The 17881-nt window shown below is 31.6% G+C and overlaps 1 long non-coding RNA gene across 1 annotated transcript; it reads right to left on the minus strand.

Annotated features, from left to right (window-relative positions):
• Window positions 1-650, minus strand: LOC124186174. The gene is made up of 3 exons (XR_006871583.1): window positions 592-650; window positions 277-368; window positions 1-36 (listed from the first exon to the last, which is right to left on the minus strand). It is a non-coding gene; the product is annotated as an uncharacterized LOC124186174 (long non-coding RNA).
• Between the last annotated feature and the right edge of the window lie 17231 nt (window positions 651-17881).

The raw sequence follows: 17881 nt of genomic DNA on the forward strand, positions 1-17881 counted from the left end.
CCTCCAACGACTACTGCCAACCACCTCGGGTCATACCTGAAATAGTAATAAAGGTTTTCAGTATAAGAACACATCAAAAATGTTGTGTAAGGATTAATATAATCAATCGAGTAATCAATAATATAATACATTTCATTAGCGCATTTGTGGCTACTGAATTTCTGCTTGCGCGAAAAATGAATCGAAATAATTTACTGTAAACATGACAAGTTTGAAATATTTTTGATGAAACATAATTACATTTACCATCAAATATCATAAAAACGTCTTACTCACCGAGCACAAATCCTTGTTCTTCTCGTCCTTCTTCTCGTCTACCTCCATCTACTTCCAACCACCGCCAACCACCTCGTTCTATAACTCGAATACTGATAAATATTCTCAGTATTGTAACACATCAAAAATATTGTATAAGGATTAATATAATTTTTTTACCGACACATTTCACCAAGAAATTTATGAGAAAATTATAAAAAATTATTGCAATTTTATTAGCTATTGCCTTGATAGTACAAAACATGACGTTTTGAATGATCAAACTTGTAAACTCAAAAATTAGTCCGGAAGGTCAAAAGTCATCAGGTCAAGTACCTGGACAGCCAAAACTACGGAGCGCTTGTTTTGGAAGTCGAGTTGCACCAGAAAGTGGACCCGGAGCGCAGGATCCAGGAGGTAGAGAACCCGTTACTCGAAATCTGCGGAGCGCGATTCTCATACGTCCGCTCTACCGCGCGGTTGTTTCCAGACTGAGGAATTCGGCTAGCTGATTCTAGACCGATGACGTCAAGAGAAAAAAAATTTTGGGTTACATCACTTTCTAAATGTCCGAACATCCAAACGTTGGTTTCGAACTTTAATACTATGTATGATGTATGATGATGCATGATGTATGATGTACGATGATATGATATGATGTACGATTTTAGATTTTACGTTTCAGACAAGAAATACGCACTTTATCTTTCCTGCCGATTCCAGACTCAAGCGGCTACCCTTCGATGGTCAGTCGTTGACTCAGGATATTCATCAGAATACTCTTCGAAAAACAATTCTGCTTCTCCACCCAACGTAGATACTTCACTTGCGACTTGACTAAAACAGCGTTTCGATTCTATTTCTGCGAAAATTCAAGATCGAGAGAGCAAATGAAAAGTTGTTGAAAGAATTATGAATAATAATGTTATAGAATACACGGACGAGCAGGGGGACGAAGAAGATGAAGGTGGTCGGAGGTGGTTGAAGGTGTTCGGAAATGGTAGGCGGTGGTAGGCGCCAGCAGGAGGTGGTAGGGGGTGGTAGGAAGTGTTCGGAAATGGTAGGAGGTAGTAGGAGCTGATAGGAGGTGCTTTCAGGTGGTAGGGGTCGGGTAGCGATGGTAGGAGGTGGCAGGGGGTGTTTAGCGGTGCTTGGAGCGATTAGGAAGTGTTTGGAGGTGGTTGGAGGTGCTCGGAGGTTGTTGCGGTGGTTGCTGGTGGACGCGGCTACGCGTCCTCTCACGGTGATGATCGAGCTGATCGACATTCCTAAGTCGCAGTCGACGACTAGTCTTACGTACTCACTTTGTACCGACTTAATCTCAAGCTTCCATACCGACACTATTTTGGCTGTTACGAATGTCGGTGCGAGCCCGTTAGGTAGAGTCAATAGAGGCAGAACTCTCTGAGGTATCCATATTTGTGTTCTTCAGTCAACGAATTGGTGCAACTGATTCAATCAGTTACGCCAAACAAGCTCCGGTTCGATCAATGAAGTATGGCATTCGATCGATGTAAATTATTCCTCGGCTATATTCATGCACTTATTTTATTCGAAGTAGTTAAACGTCTCTGTCAACGAACATGCGACTTGGAGGAACCTCCAGGATAAACCTGAAATGAAATGATATTTAGTTGACTCAATTTCGGAAACACATCAAAATGTTCACTCGAATCGATACTTCACTCGATCGCGACAAGAAAGACTTTTGACGAATCAAGGAATTCGCTTGACTCAATCATTACGACAAACTAACTCAATCGAAATTGGTGAATTGAAATCATCGTGTTCGGAAAAAACAAGGGATAATAGATTGAAGCGAATGGACTCCAAGAAAATTTATTTGCTCGGTTCAAGAATTCCTTTCCCTCCGTGTAGGAAGACTAAAATTGTCGTTAATTATGAAACCTTTGCATAACCACTTACCTGTAATGTTCGACACCTGTTGGGACATTCTGATAAAATTGTGAATCTGATATCTGTATTGTCTATACTTTGACTCAATAAACATTGGAATTTGTCCTCTTACATGTATTGATTCCTTTCAATCTATTCCTGAAATATGCATGCAGGATTGGAAACAGGAACGTGAGTGAAAACTTGATCAAAGATTGAGAAATTGCAAACAAATGTAAAATATGTTCAATAAGAACAGAACGATTGAAATTTTTTGTTACTCAAACTAAGTAAATCATTCTCGAGGGCACTTTTACAGATAAGAAGTGAAACTGACTTGTCGCGAGATCATATTGCGTTAAAATTTCTGGAAAAGCAGGTAAGATCATACAATCGTAAATAATATACGAGGTGCCACATCCCAATTGGAAATATAATATCTGCAGTTAAATAGCCTGATAATTCCTTAATATACGATGTGTATAAACTATAGTTGATGAAATTGCAAGGCTGCCTTTTTTTTTTATATCTTTTATATATTGCGTGATAATTTTACAGTAACAATAAAATTAATTTTCATAATATTCGTTAATTGCGTATATATATATACGTACGATATATTCCTCCGGATATATATCATATCATATCATCCGCAGTAAAATAAATTTTGACAAAGGAGAATCTTTGTCGCGTCTCGCATTATACATGTATGCCTTATACTTTCTTATTTATCTCGATTTTAATTCAGAAGATACGTTCGTATTAATCAGGAGTTGTCGCCTCAATACTCGTCACAGAGAATTGCCCAGCTTACAGGTCTTACAGTTAAACAAAGGAATGATGTATATAGTATAACGTACATTCACACTTAAAATTTTAGGATTAACAATTTTTATTTTAATTAATTTGCAAAAATTAAATAAATTATGACAGAGGTACATGGCGTATTGGACGGAAGGGCCCAAAACACTCCGCAGAGGTGAAAAACGAGGATAATTTTCTTTTCTTTTCTTTATGTATATATATATATATACATACATACATATACATATATATATATATATATTTTTTTTTTCTTCCTTTTTTCGTTCAAATTTTTCTTCTCCATTTTTTCGATATTATTTTTTGTTTGTTTTTCAATTTTTTTTCCCATTTTTTTCGAAGGTGCAATTGCTCTGACAAATATTAGGTTCGCTTCGAACAATTGAGTCTGAAATTTAAGAAAGAGTGTGAAACAAATTGTTTTTATTATTATTATTATTATTATTATTAGTATTATTATTAGTATTATTATTAGTATTATTATTAGTATTATTGTTAGTATTATTATTAGTATTATTATTATTAGTATTATTAGTATTATTGTTATTGTTATTGTTGTTATTTTTGTTCTTTTTGTTCTTTTTCTTGTCGTTTTTTTTTTTTTTTTTTTGTTATAAAAAAATCTATCGAAGCATGCCCAGTAATACCAGACAAACAGTTTGATATGCTCCTACTTATTAATTTTATATATTACAATAATTAACATCGTCACATACAGACTTAAACACTAACGATATGACTACAGCTCCAAACCAGCAGAGCATAATTGATGAGAATGAAAACTTTTTTTCTTACTTTGCGTTAATTTTTTATTTTCGTTTTAATTTTTGTTTCTCCTCCTTCTCGTTTATACATACAATATATATATATATATGTATATATATATATATATTATTATATATATATATATGTATATATGTATATGTATATGTATTTTTTTTTTTTTATCTTCGTCAAGTGAAGTCTTGATTTAAAATTGATATGCCAATTTATTTACAAAACGTTACAAATTATTAATTACTGTTTCAGCAATTTTTTTTTTTTTTTTTTTTTAATTTTTTTTACTAATCTTCGCTTTACAATTGCAGATAAGAACAAATTTCAAATTGTGACGCTTAAATGTCGACCACCACGTTCGTAATAATATTATACGATAATAATGTTCGTTTTTTTTTTTTTTTTTTTTATACGTATGTTAAACGTTCTTCACCGCCTTCATTATGAAATCGATCTTTTTAGCCATTACGTACCCTACACTTCGCCAATTTATTTCACAAGTTATATATTATATGTAATAATGAGGATATTTTTTATACGATTTTCCTTATTTCTCATCTTATGCGCAGAGTTTCATTCGTTTAATCTCGGAAGCTTATAATATTCCATGCAATGTTTGGGCAATCTATACGTAATGTAATATTAATTAACGAATTTCTTTTTCACTATGAAAAAAGCCACAAGTCGTAATGTTGTAACATAATACAGGCGTATATTGCTGAAATTACTTTTCTTCTCTTTTCCATTCACATGACGTATATACCGTATATATCATATATTACGCATATAGATATATGATATATGTGTATGTAGGATATCGTATTGTCTTAAACATCATGCGGAATCTGATATGTTCGATATGAAATTAATTCATCCTTCTACCGTGGATTTTAACCGTCGTGAAAAATTTTTATTCGGCGTAATTTATACAGTATAATAATAATAATAATATTTCATGTATACTGTACATATTCATTATATGTATATATACAGTCATTTAATTGGTTGTTCACCTGCGATAAGACTCTCGAATCATTTGACGACGTTTTTTTTTTTTTTTTTCACGTAACGCAATTTCATGTCGTCGCAACGCAATCATCATGCTTAAAAAATACTGACGATATTGCTGCTACGTAAAATTTTTAAACTTGCGAAACTGTTTGTATAATATATTTAACTTATAATCGTCATGCCCGTAAAAACTTGCTGCTGTTATTATTTTCTTAGCATTCCTTCTTGTACCATTTAAGCGTTATCATTACCATTATTAAAAATTATTTTTCAACTGCAATAACAATTTTATTTACAACACATTTGGTTTGTAAAATTGTGTAAAACGATTCAAAATCAAAAAATATTACGGTATACATTAAACGAGAATAATCAAGGTTTTGTATTTCATAACAATAACAGCGGTAGTAAAAATATCAATAATAATCAGAGTTCAACCGTCTTAAATGGCCAAGAATCGATTTGTTAAACTTTTTCTCCATTTATTTTTTCCTCTCATTCTTTCATTCTGTATGACAGTGACCTGATGATATATTAAATCGCAATGTCACGCGCAGTGTTTGCACAATTTATGATGATACCGTTGATTTTTATATAATAATAATATAGCAAATGGAAACAGTTATGTAATCGTAGACATCGGATTTTCGTTACTATTATTATACGAACGTCTCTTATGCGGCTACTACAAAATTTTTAATGTTTTAACTTGTTTTTTTTTTTTTTTTTTTCTTTTCTCCTCCTTTTATCTAACATTACGGTAAAAATTTTTAGCTCCAATGCTTATTATGGATACAACAGTTACAAATCCTTATACAAAACGCACCCTACATGCATTATAGATCTTTAGTCACCTTTTATCAGCGTAGGGGGGAAAAAAATGGAAAAAAATTGAAGGAAAAAGAGAGAGGGGAAAAAAAAGAGAAATGTTTGAAAAAAAAAAAAAAAAAAAAAACGTTACCTTTTCTTTAACAGACATTACCGATTCGATCGTGCGAAGGTATTTCGGTTGTTGGAGGATAAAATTGCTGTTCAAAGTACAACATAATTGCGATTTAGAACGGTGATTGTATGTATGTATAATAACTTTTGTTCCCCCCATTGGTTGTATGCATGTACGGATGAAAAATTTATTTACAGTAGCTGAGAGAAGTTTGAAGCGATTATATTATTGTTATAACGAGACTGTGTTGAGTTGGTGTACTTTTGTTTCGTTTCGAATCCTTGTCTTCTTTTTTTTTTTTTTTTTGTTTCTTACACTTGTTGAACAAAAAAAAAAAAAAATCAAAAAATTTCTCTCCTCTCTTGGTTTAATGCGACACGTGTTTTATTTTTTTTTTTTTCACCGTTTTATTCTTTTTCAATGTAACTCGGTTGCGGTCCGCCTTTTTGTTTTTTTTCTACCGTTCACATCTTCTCGCAAACAAGGAATGTCGTCGTCGTACATTATATCAACATTTAATAAAATATCTGAAACATCAACAAATAGACTATAATAATATATGATTATTATACGACTGACCTTAATTTATTATATAACCATTTATATATATAATGAATTAAAGGTAGTGATAATAATAATGATAATAATAATAATCACAATAATAATCACAATAATAATAATAATAATAATAATAATAATAATAATAATATAGATAATAATAACTCTTTCGATAACATTTACGTTACTTTACATTTAATTTTAGGAGTATTTATTGGTGTTGGTATTATTGGAAATGCTTGATGCTGTATGTATGTGTATATATATATATATATATATATATATATATATATATATATATATATATATATATATATATATATATATATATATATTTATATATTATATATTTTAATATATATATATATATATACACTCACATATATATATATATGTATATATCAGCAGTTAGCACACGCTCTCACCTCATGCAATCATACGCTAAATATTATAGCTTTCATTCTTACAACGTCAAAGTGACTCTGTTATTACCGACTATTAGAATTTTCTTTCTTTCTTCTTTTAGCTTATTTCTTTATTTATTTTTTTTCTCTCCTTTTTTTTTGAATCAATTTTTATGCAATTACGTGTCGTTATAATTGTATAATGTGCGTATACGCATGTAAAGACAGTTTTACGATACAGTAAGTTTGACCAGTCGGAGTGTTTTGCTACGAACAAATCCTGCGTCGCAATAATTTACGGTCATTCAGTTGAAAGTAAGATATTACGATTCAATGAAACTGAATTTTAATTTTATTAACAGAGATCGGCAAAATCTTGCGATTTTTTTTTTTTTTTGGTATTTTTTTCTATTTTTCACAGATACGGATCGAGAGCATATTTAATTTGAGAATCACAAACGTTGACATAATTTCGCGTTGTATTCGTTAGTATTCAAATTTCAATATATAATTCACAGTTTTTCTTTCGGGACTCTTGAACTGCATTCAAATTACTCAATTCACGTATTTATTTACATGCGACGTTTCTTGAGTTGAAATTTAAATCAACAATGCGTCGAGAAATTACTCTCGAGCTCCTCGAGAATAAGGATTCTCACGAATGAAGTAACTGATACATATAATATGACGATGCAAAGTTCAAATATTGAAATATATATATTCATAATCGTTATATAAACCACCATTGAGCAACTTTCCGACAGTAATAAAAATCGAAATGAGGAAATGAAAGAAGAGCGAATATATTAATTAAATAAATTTCACTTAAATGATATTAAATAATTTTAGAATTGTGCCGTAACTGATGAAAATATAATTAACTCTCCGTGAAGATTCTTGGGGATCTCGCAAACTCTCAAATCGTACTGTACATAGAATATTGTCACGTATGATATACGCATTTACATAATTATACACGTTTTAGGGGAAGGGGGAGAGGGGGAGGTCTATAGCAGTTATACGGAGTGATTATCAAACGAGCGAACGGTCCGTCGTCTGTTGCAATTTAATGCGCATGCGCTACGATCCGAGAGCATTTGTTTGTCAGGGCGACCAACCGTCGTGAATGTAACCTCAAAAATATCGACAGTTTTTCCGTGGAAGTTACGTTCAATACCGATAGCCAAAAATGACCAACACCAATCGATTAATTTTTCGACTACAATCGATTATTTTTCATCAGAGTTGGCTTTTGTTTTTTTCACTTCCATACGAACGATTGCGACACAATTTCAATTTATGCGATTGTTGTACGAATTATTATCAATGTCTCACTTATTTGGTATAAATAAGTGAAAGGTTATTTCAATGAAAGGTCATTTTCAATGAAACCACAAATTATCAAAAAACTTTTCCGCTATCAAGACTCCATACTGAAATTTACGAAATTTGGTTTCATACGTACCGTTATAATAAAAAAAAAATAAAAACAAAAAAAAAAAAAAACGAAACGAGTCGTGTTCGATTTTTTTTTTTTTTTTTTTGTTTTTTGTTTTTTGGACTCGATCAATCGATGAATCTATTATACTAAGCTTGGTGGCCATCGCTGGCCGATAGCTGTGAGAAATTTTGTAGTTTAAACACTATCGCGGCGAGCTGTAATTTGATTTTACGACAGTTGGTCACCCTGACAAACAACTGCTCTCGAATCTTGGCGCATGCGCATTAAATTGCAGCAGACGACGGACCGTTTGGCCGTTAGACAATCACTCTGTGTACGTATAACGTGTATTATGAAATTTGGATAAGTTCTGAGAACTGGCATTCAAGTTTTGAAAGTCGACGTATTACGCAATTTCATTCGAATTATACGCATGTGTTTGTTGCAAGATACGTTTGCACGAATTCAAATATCGGGCATACAACCAATTATTATATGTAATCTATGCAGATCGTATAAATAAATTCATTGACGTATGCATACTGTTGCCCTGAGTGCCTTGGCTTGAATGGAAAAATCAAAAGCTTCTAAACGACGAATAATCAACCGTATAAATGATTTTTCTAAACCTGCGTTGGGTATTTTGTTTTTGCTCTTTTTTTCGTTAAAGCGTATTATTCCAGGTTATTTAGCGCAATTCGAATTCAATGAAGATTGTTCAACACATTCCTCTACAAGCCTTTGTTTATTTATGGAAAAATTAGCTTTTCGCTGTGCTGAGGGTATCTTTTTTGTTTTGTTTTGTATTTTTTTTTTTTTTTTCGGTTCTTCTCACGCGCAAAACGATAAATGTAAAACGTGTGTATTTTAATTCATCGTGATGTCATATTTTCATTACTTATAAATGAAAGATGGCTTAGGTGACTATATATAGTTGTTAGCAAAACTCAGGGCAAGTCGGCAGGATGTTTACCTGAGCTAGTACCGTTATAAGAATAATAATATAATATATAATTTATAATAGGTATATGTATATTATATATATATATATATTGAAGGTTTCTAGAATCGATGAAAAACGAAGACGCTGAATCAATAACATATTGAACAAGTTACATACGAACGTTATGACTATTTTTTTATTTTTTATTTTTTTTTTTTGTTTTTTTTAAATTTATTTAATTTTTTTGTTTTTGCTTTTGTTGTTGCTTTCTTCCGTTTTTTGCTGTTGTTGTTGTTTATTTACATTGCTTTTTATCGTATTTTTCCATCAAACCACTGTTAAATCTTTCGTTACGCGATCATTGTCATTATACCTTTGTCTTCACTTCTCTTTCCCTCTCTCATAACTACATATATTTGTAACTTCGGCTATTATTTATTAACTTTAATACGACGTACCTCGGAGAGATGTTTTTTTTTTTTTTTTTAATTAAATTTTTTTGTTTTTTTTTTTGTTTTTCCTCCTTTTTTCTTTATGCCTCGAGAATGATACATATATATACATATACACACATATATATATATATATATATATATATATATATTTTCATACGCAAAAAGCCAAATATTATGATAATTAGTTTTTGGTTTTATTTTTTTTCTTTTCGTTTTGTGTTTTTTGTTTTTTTTTTTTGTCGTTTTTTCTTTTTTTTTTTCTTTCTTCCTCTCTTTCCTTCTTTCCTCCCTTCGTTTAATTATTATTATTTTAATTTGATTTATTTGAAGCTTCACACAGCCCAAAAAATGAAAAGCACTTAAAACAGTGCTCAACACTATATAAATAAGTTTATCGATAATAATTAATTATTTTTTTTTTTCTCTCTTTTTGCTTTTTTTTTTTTTCTTCCTTTACTTATCATTATTAATGAAATGGATTCCGTCTGGCTGGCGTTAGGCGCAGGTTATAGCTGCCACGCCACGTACAGCCCTCATACAAATTTATTTAAGCCTACTAAGTAGCTTAAGTATATCATATATGTATACATATAGTATATATATATATATATATATATATATATATATATATATATATATATATATATATATATACACATATAGTCATTCATATACATAGTAACACATTAATTGTTTACCCCCGCAAATATGAATGATTTTTAAGTCTGAGCGATATTTTTACGTTTAATAATCATCGTCACCATCATCGTCGTCGTTATTTATCATCATCATCGTCATCATCGTCATCATCATTATCATTATCATCATCGTCATCGTCGTCGTGATCGTTAGAATAATTATCATTATATATTTATAATATGTATATTACTATTATTATTATTATTATTATTATTATTATTATTATTATTATTATTATTATTATTATTATTATTATATTTATTCAATATTATTCATACGTTCAATATGGTTCAAATTATTGAAAACCTCAGTAACAACGAATATTAATTTTAATTAATATTACAATAATTCAATATGTTAATGTCGATTGTAATATCTAAATATATCACTTGAAAGCGGTCAGCTCGATCCACGAGCGGTCGCACGCGTTTTAATTAATATACACCACCCCTCGTGTCTCGTTCTATGCGGCAAGGCATCCCCCATAAATTACAAACATCTTTGTCGCAATTTTCACCGCCATATATATATATATATATATATATATATATATATATATATATATATATATATATATATATATATGTTTTAATAATAATAACAATAATAACAATAACAATAACAACAACAGCAATAATAATTGTACGCACCGTTTAACTTTCACAAACTTGCGCAACCTTCGTCAAAGTTTTGTCACGTATGCATACACACGTATGAGCGTACGATATATTTTTTACTCGGTTGCAAGTTTTCATAAATTCAGGATCGGTGGAATGCAAACTTGGAAAAAAACGAAAAAAAAAAAAAAAAAAACATATACATATATGTAATATATTATATTTGAATCGACGTGTCGCGGTGCATGAGTCATGTGCAATGAAATGTTTTGTTTTTTTTTTTATGTTTTTTGTTAATATCGTGAAATTAACACAAAGTGAACTTATGATGGCAGGACTGCACTTCCACCGTAGGTATACGATACATACGCTGCGGTTGAACGGATTGAGAAAGAGAGCAAGGAGAGAGGGGGAGGTAAAAAAGAGGAAAAAAAAAAAGAACAGTATAAATCGTACGAAGATATATGTAACGGAAAGTTTCTCAACAACAAACGAATGAGACGAATCTTGATAGTTGGTAGATAAGGTTTCTCCGCTGGTATCTAACGACGAAACGGTTTTAAGCCTGCTCGTCGAAACTTCTCGTTCAAGCTTTTTAGCTACCGTGTAATGCAATGCATGTAACGTAAGCTTGCATATATGTAGAGAAACAGGGGGATGCCTAAAACGGCATTTGCACTAGTTTTCTCGCAATCTCTATCGCCAGCCCAATTACCCTACTTTATACAAGTCCTTAACGTTTCTATTATTATCAATATTATTATTATTATTGTTATCGTTATTATTAGTATTATTATTATTATTATTAGTATTATCAGTATTGTTGTTGTTGCTGTTGTTGTTATTATTATTAGTAAGGTTAGTAAACAGATATCTTTGTATTACAATAGCAGTTTGCCTCGTAGCAAAACTATATAATATTTATATTGCGGAATGCATGCTCGATCTTCTATCGACGTCTATCTCTCCCTTGTTTACAATCGCTCTCTTTCCAAAAAGTAGAGAAAAAAAAGAAAAAAAAAATCGACGATTCGAAATAATGAAACGTAGAAGAGAAAAAAAAAAAAAAAAAAAAAAAAACAAGAAAGGAAAACACAACAACAATACTTATCGTGTTGAAATTCTGTTATCGCGTGCGCGTGTATGTCATATACGCGTATCACTCTTCGTCTGTGCCTGTGTCTGATTATTATTATACGCGTGCCATTGGAATTTACAAACCGTAATTAAAACTGAAGCTACAGATATCACTTTCTCATTCTCTCTCTCCCTTACCTTGGGTAACGAAATGAAATTTAAAAATCGATTTTTTCATTCTTATCGTACTTCCGTTTTAACATACTCGTATTTTTCATTATTCGCGTGATAACAAAAATAAAAAAAAAAAAAAAAAACGACAGCCACGGATTTTGCGTGTGTGTGTGTGTTTTCTTCCTTTTTTTTTTATTCGTATTTTAACCTCGTACCCAAAATACGGGTATCGTACTTCCGATCTGAGAATGCAGGAAATAATAATATGTATATATGTATGTATCGTGTATCAATGTTTTACATATACCGTATTAATTTCATAGTATTTAACGTAATTACGTTGAAAAAAAATTTTGGTAAGAAACAAAGAATGTGAGATCGTTAGCGCAGCTGGTTAAAGTTTTTTTTTCACAATATAGAGAGGATGAGAATAATTTTTAAAAGCTTATCATTTTACGCATCGCACAATATGTTATACGAGCCATGGTAAAAATTTAGTTCGACGACACGTATGTAATAATAATCCAAATTTCTATACACGTTTTTGACGATCTTTAATAATCGGTTCCAAGACTGAGAAAAAATATTCACAATTTTGACTTGCATTTGGTTTCTTCAAATCAACGGCCCAGTTTGAAATAAATTTCATTTTAACGAAAAGAAAAAAAAAACGTATCACTTTTCACAAGATGTTATTTATTTATTTATTTGTTGTTTTTTTTCTTTTATCTTTGAAACCCAGTTAATTTTCAATTAATTATTTACCGGTAAATTTTTTTCTCAGCGAAGCGAAGAATCGAATTTCACGTAAACTCTAATCCACTCTGTTCAGAACGAATAGAACAGTTTTGAGGCGAAAGAAGAAGACGGATGGAAGAAAGAAGGGAGTAACTTCGAACATTCTGCGTTAAGAATTAAAGACCCACCAAGCTATGTCTGTACATTACGACCGTAAACTGTGGAATTACAGAAACGTGTGTGATATGTGATAAGGATGTGATAGCGGAGCTGGTGAGCTACAATATGTTGCCTTTATGCGTGTGACGTGGAGTGAGCATGATATGGAAGTCCAATGGTGGAGTTTGTGTGCCGATTCCGACAGTGTTTTGAGTGCCCACACAAGCCTATAACGTAACCAAAGTCTGTCAATCTCGTTGTTACATGCACAATGCGTGTGCATATAATTTATTGATGATAATAACAATAGGGTGGCGTTTGATAATGTGAATTCAGTTCGTAGCTGCCGCTTCGACGCATTCGTGACGATCAAGTTTTCCATTGTTTCAACTTTTGCATTTCACGATGCAATAATGCAGCTGTACATTGCAAGATGTCTGTAAAACGAGCCCACAGCGTTTCGACTGACAATAAAACTGGATTCCGCCGACTTCATAACCGTAACTTTATGACTCGCGTCAAGTTTATTACGCGTAATGCAGAAATAAACTTATTGTTAGCGAAACGGTTTAGCGTTGAGAAAAAATAATTTAAAATTACGTATTAGGCTGGATAAACCGTTCGATTTCTTTCGCGTTGAAGGTTATGTAGTACTCCTACCCTTACCGACGGAGCAGACTCGCCCTTTTTCTTCCCTTATTGAATAAACAACCATCGGAATTTGAAACATTTCCGTTAGTTCGTTTATTTCATGTGGAAAGAAAAAGGGTCAGTTTGCTCGGTCGGTAACGGTAGAAGTACTGCGTGACCTTCGGTTTTGCAAATAAATCGAGGACGAAGATTGGATCGTTAATAGTCAACCGCGTAACCGTTTCTTGTTCCGATACATGTAGACACGTGCGAGTGATTTTTTTGCGGATTAAATTCCCGGTTGTAAGAATTTATTTGAACGTGAAATTATGCTCCAGAAACTCTTGCTGCCGTTTTATCGGACGTGAAATAAAATTTGATGTACAACGAGCTTCGAAAATCAGTTCAGAGTAAAAATAAAAATCCAAGCGTGTAACGTAATAGTGGCCATTTTGATTTGGCGCCAAGTTCAAATACGTCTGGACAATATCTTGAAAAAGCAATATTATCCTCGATTATAAAACTACGGATCTGAAATTGTAGCGATTTATTTCAAGCCAAATGTTTTTCATCAAGTATTTGCGAAAAATACTTTTCAATTATATTAAATTTAACGTATATGTACATGTATTGAAAAAAGAAACAGGCCGACTCTTCACGGATGAAACTCCGCTTGTGACCTTTCTGAATCAGAAATTGAGATACGACAGGCAAAACCAGTTAAAAAAAAAAAAAACATTTCAATAATGTTATTTGGGAAAATTATACCGAAGGTTAACGAAATGAGCCCAAAGAGATGAAATTCGGTTTGAAAAAAAAACCTAACAGAGTCCAATCATTCTTAACCGTGTAACAATCGCTGGAGATTTTCCAAACTTTTTTTGCTATTTTTTCCCGAGTTTTACAGTCCAGCCGAGTATTTCATAATGATTCGAAAAAAAAAAAAAAAAAAAAAAAGCGAGTGATTTGCACTGTCGAAATATCGAAAACGACGGTCATGTGAAAATCAGTGATCCAGTTATAACTTCGAGGTTTATTCCGAGACTAAATAAATTAATGGACGAGCTTCGAAGCGGTTGAATGTCACATGTACCAGAATTTTAATCGACAAGTCTTGCTCGTATTGTTTGCTTTAGACAGGCATCGGGGTACCTAAAGCATTTATACGTGTATGTATCTGTTATGCACTCGACATGGCAATATAATCTCGGACGAAAAATTGAGAAATCTTTTTCTACGTACGAGTTATCTACACGTAACAATATTATACGCATATATCGTATAATTCTGGGGGCGGTAATTTAACTTTCACTCGAATTACACCGCACAGACGATTCCCTCGCGATCCTACAATAATCTCATTGTTGAATAGTTTCGTTTTATTGTTAGTTAATCCCTCTTCGTTTTCTTCGATCTCTTCTAAATACAACACAATTATGGAAACTTTCATACGGCAAAATTCGCTAATCGTCTATTTTCCTGTACTCTAGTACCTATACACACTGTCTATAGCAGATTTGGTTATTCGTACTTCACCGTACTTTCTTTTCTATTCTTTTCCTTTTTTTTTTTTTTTTTTTTTCATCTTCTTCTTCTCCCTTCGTTATACTTCTACATCGGTGTTAATAGTAATAGTAGATTTGTTATCTATAGAATATGTTTTATTTATTTATTATTATTTTTCTTCCCTTTTGAATTAGCTACGAAATTGGTAGTTGATGCGTCGTATTTTAAGCTTTCTCACTACGTCAGCGAGGCGAGAGATTCGAGTAATGTATTGTATCGAAAGCGTGTAACGTAAACCTCATTGTCAGCGATTTATGATTTTTACTTTTATTTTTCTTTTTTCTTCTAATACCAATAATGTGAATTGTATTGTTAAATTCTGTATATATATTTTTTTTTTTTTCATTTACCTCATTTGCTTTTATAAGTTTTTACTTTACTCTTTACGCACTTATCGTTATTATCGTTTAATCGTATTAACATTATCATTATTATCGTTATTATTATTATTGTTGTTATTATTACTAATATTGTTAATATTATTATTATTATTATTCTGTTTCGCTCTTTACCGATCAAAAATGGATGTCCATGGAATTATTGAACTCACTTCTAGGCTTAAATAATCAAATTATATGTCGAGGTAATTAATTAATTATTCCATATATACATATATAATTATATTATATGTATATATATAAAAATGTCAGGCTTCGATTAGCGTACTGCAGTGAGTGCATAAAGAAGTTTCTCATAATTTTATTATTCTGTGCTTTCATCATGGAACAACAGTGCCGCTAGGAGTTGATTGAACGATATATTTTGTTTGCACGACGGATTATACTTGATGTATATATACATACATACATACATACATACATACATACATATACATACGTGTAATATATGTATATACGTATTTAATCATTGTCATTACTATTCGTTATTATTATTATTATTATTATTATTATTATTATTGTTATTATTACAAATGTTATCATAATTATTACAATATAGTAAGTATTATTATTATTACTACTATCATTGTTATTTCGAATAGTATCTATCTAATTTTTAAGTCTTTGTCGAATAATTTGAAACGGTAAAGCCGAAGAGTTGAAAAAACAAAAAAAAAAAAGAACAAACGAGAACGAAGAAAAGTCTTATTTTTAGGCTTTCTTTTTTGACTAGAGTAACATCTGACTGTAAACCGTGTTCGCAATGTTCTATTGTTTATAAAAAAAAAAAAGTATCCAACTGGTACACGAGGCGTTGTCCCATGATTGTATTTTATAACGTCACGATCGAATTTATACAGCGGTATAGACGTGCGATTTTTATATTATATACTGTATTTCTGACTCGGCTCATTTGACTATTATTATATATTTAATTATTCATTGGAAAAAGAAATAAATATTGTCCAACTTCTTTTTTTTTATCGTAGTTTTATTCTCTTCTCATTCGCTTATTAACTTCTGAAGCCCAATTTCTTGTTAGTTATAGTTTCGGAGACGAGACGATTTTTTTTCAACAAATTTTAATCCAGTATACGTGAGTGTGGTTTTCTTTTTTTTTTTGTTCACTTTCCATCCTCGATATCAAAAATCGCTTAGCGCGAACTTTTGAAACAAAGTGAAAATAATAGAAACAATGATGATGATAATAATGATAATAATAACAAGAATAATAATAACGATAACAAGAATAAGAGTAATAACGCACTTATATAATATGTAAACAATAATCATTCAATGTAATTCGATTTAATTGAATTGTAATTTTATTGTTATTGAAAATTCCTATTAGTCTAGCCTAGCTAAGGCTACGATGCAGGTTACACCTAGGATTTTTTTCCTACCGTACACCTAGGAGTTTGTATATTTCGGGACACTTTTTGCCAGACTTGTTATACAATTATCATAGCTCGAGGCTGTGTGGGTATATAGATATTATAATACAGTTAAAGGTTGAGGATATATTACCAAAGGGAAATAATGCGAAGGTATATCTTTGAGTAACTAACTAGTTGCAGGATCTAAATTTCTGTTAATCAAACTGCAGCGTGTTTGTCTGTGTGTGTTTGTTCGTGTGTAGAGTATTTTTTTCCTCTGTAAATATCGATCAGATTCGTCCGACGACCTGTTTTCACGTAAATATTTCGTACCTACTCCCACATATACATATGAATGTAAGAATAACAATTCAATACGTTTGCACGAGGTAATATTTTTGCTAATGAAATTCAAGTCAATTTAAACTTCATTTCTTACTTCAACGTATCATTTCGCTCTATGTATTATACGTAGAAAAAAAAAAAAAAAAAAACATTCGTAATAACGATAGTAGATTAGAATAAAATCAAATAATGTCACTTACGTATCGTATACCAGGACAATCTCTTCAAACTTGAAAATCGACCGCGCATGCGCCAAATAATTCAATCTCATTGGGCGATATTCCTGCAGCGATATTCTTGTCTTTGATGCAAGCGGGCCAACGTACGAAAAATTTGTACGTTTGAATTTTCAAAGAGCACAAGCATTAAATTTCCCACCGTTCTCTGAAGAATCAACTTTTCCGAGTCACTACCTCGATTATTTGAGATTCTAACCTCGAAAATTCGTATCAACTATATCGCCTACAGAAACAGTTTGACTGCTGAAAACTCGGGATGGCGAGCCTGCAACGAAGAGCCGATAAAACTCGCGCATGCGCGGTTGATTTTCAAGTTTCAAGAGATTGTTCCGGTATAGTAAAAAATTCTTTAGACCTA

Source organism: Neodiprion fabricii, chromosome 7, assembly GCF_021155785.1.
Source record: "Neodiprion fabricii isolate iyNeoFabr1 chromosome 7, iyNeoFabr1.1, whole genome shotgun sequence".
NCBI lineage: Eukaryota > Metazoa > Arthropoda > Insecta > Hymenoptera > Diprionidae > Neodiprion > Neodiprion fabricii.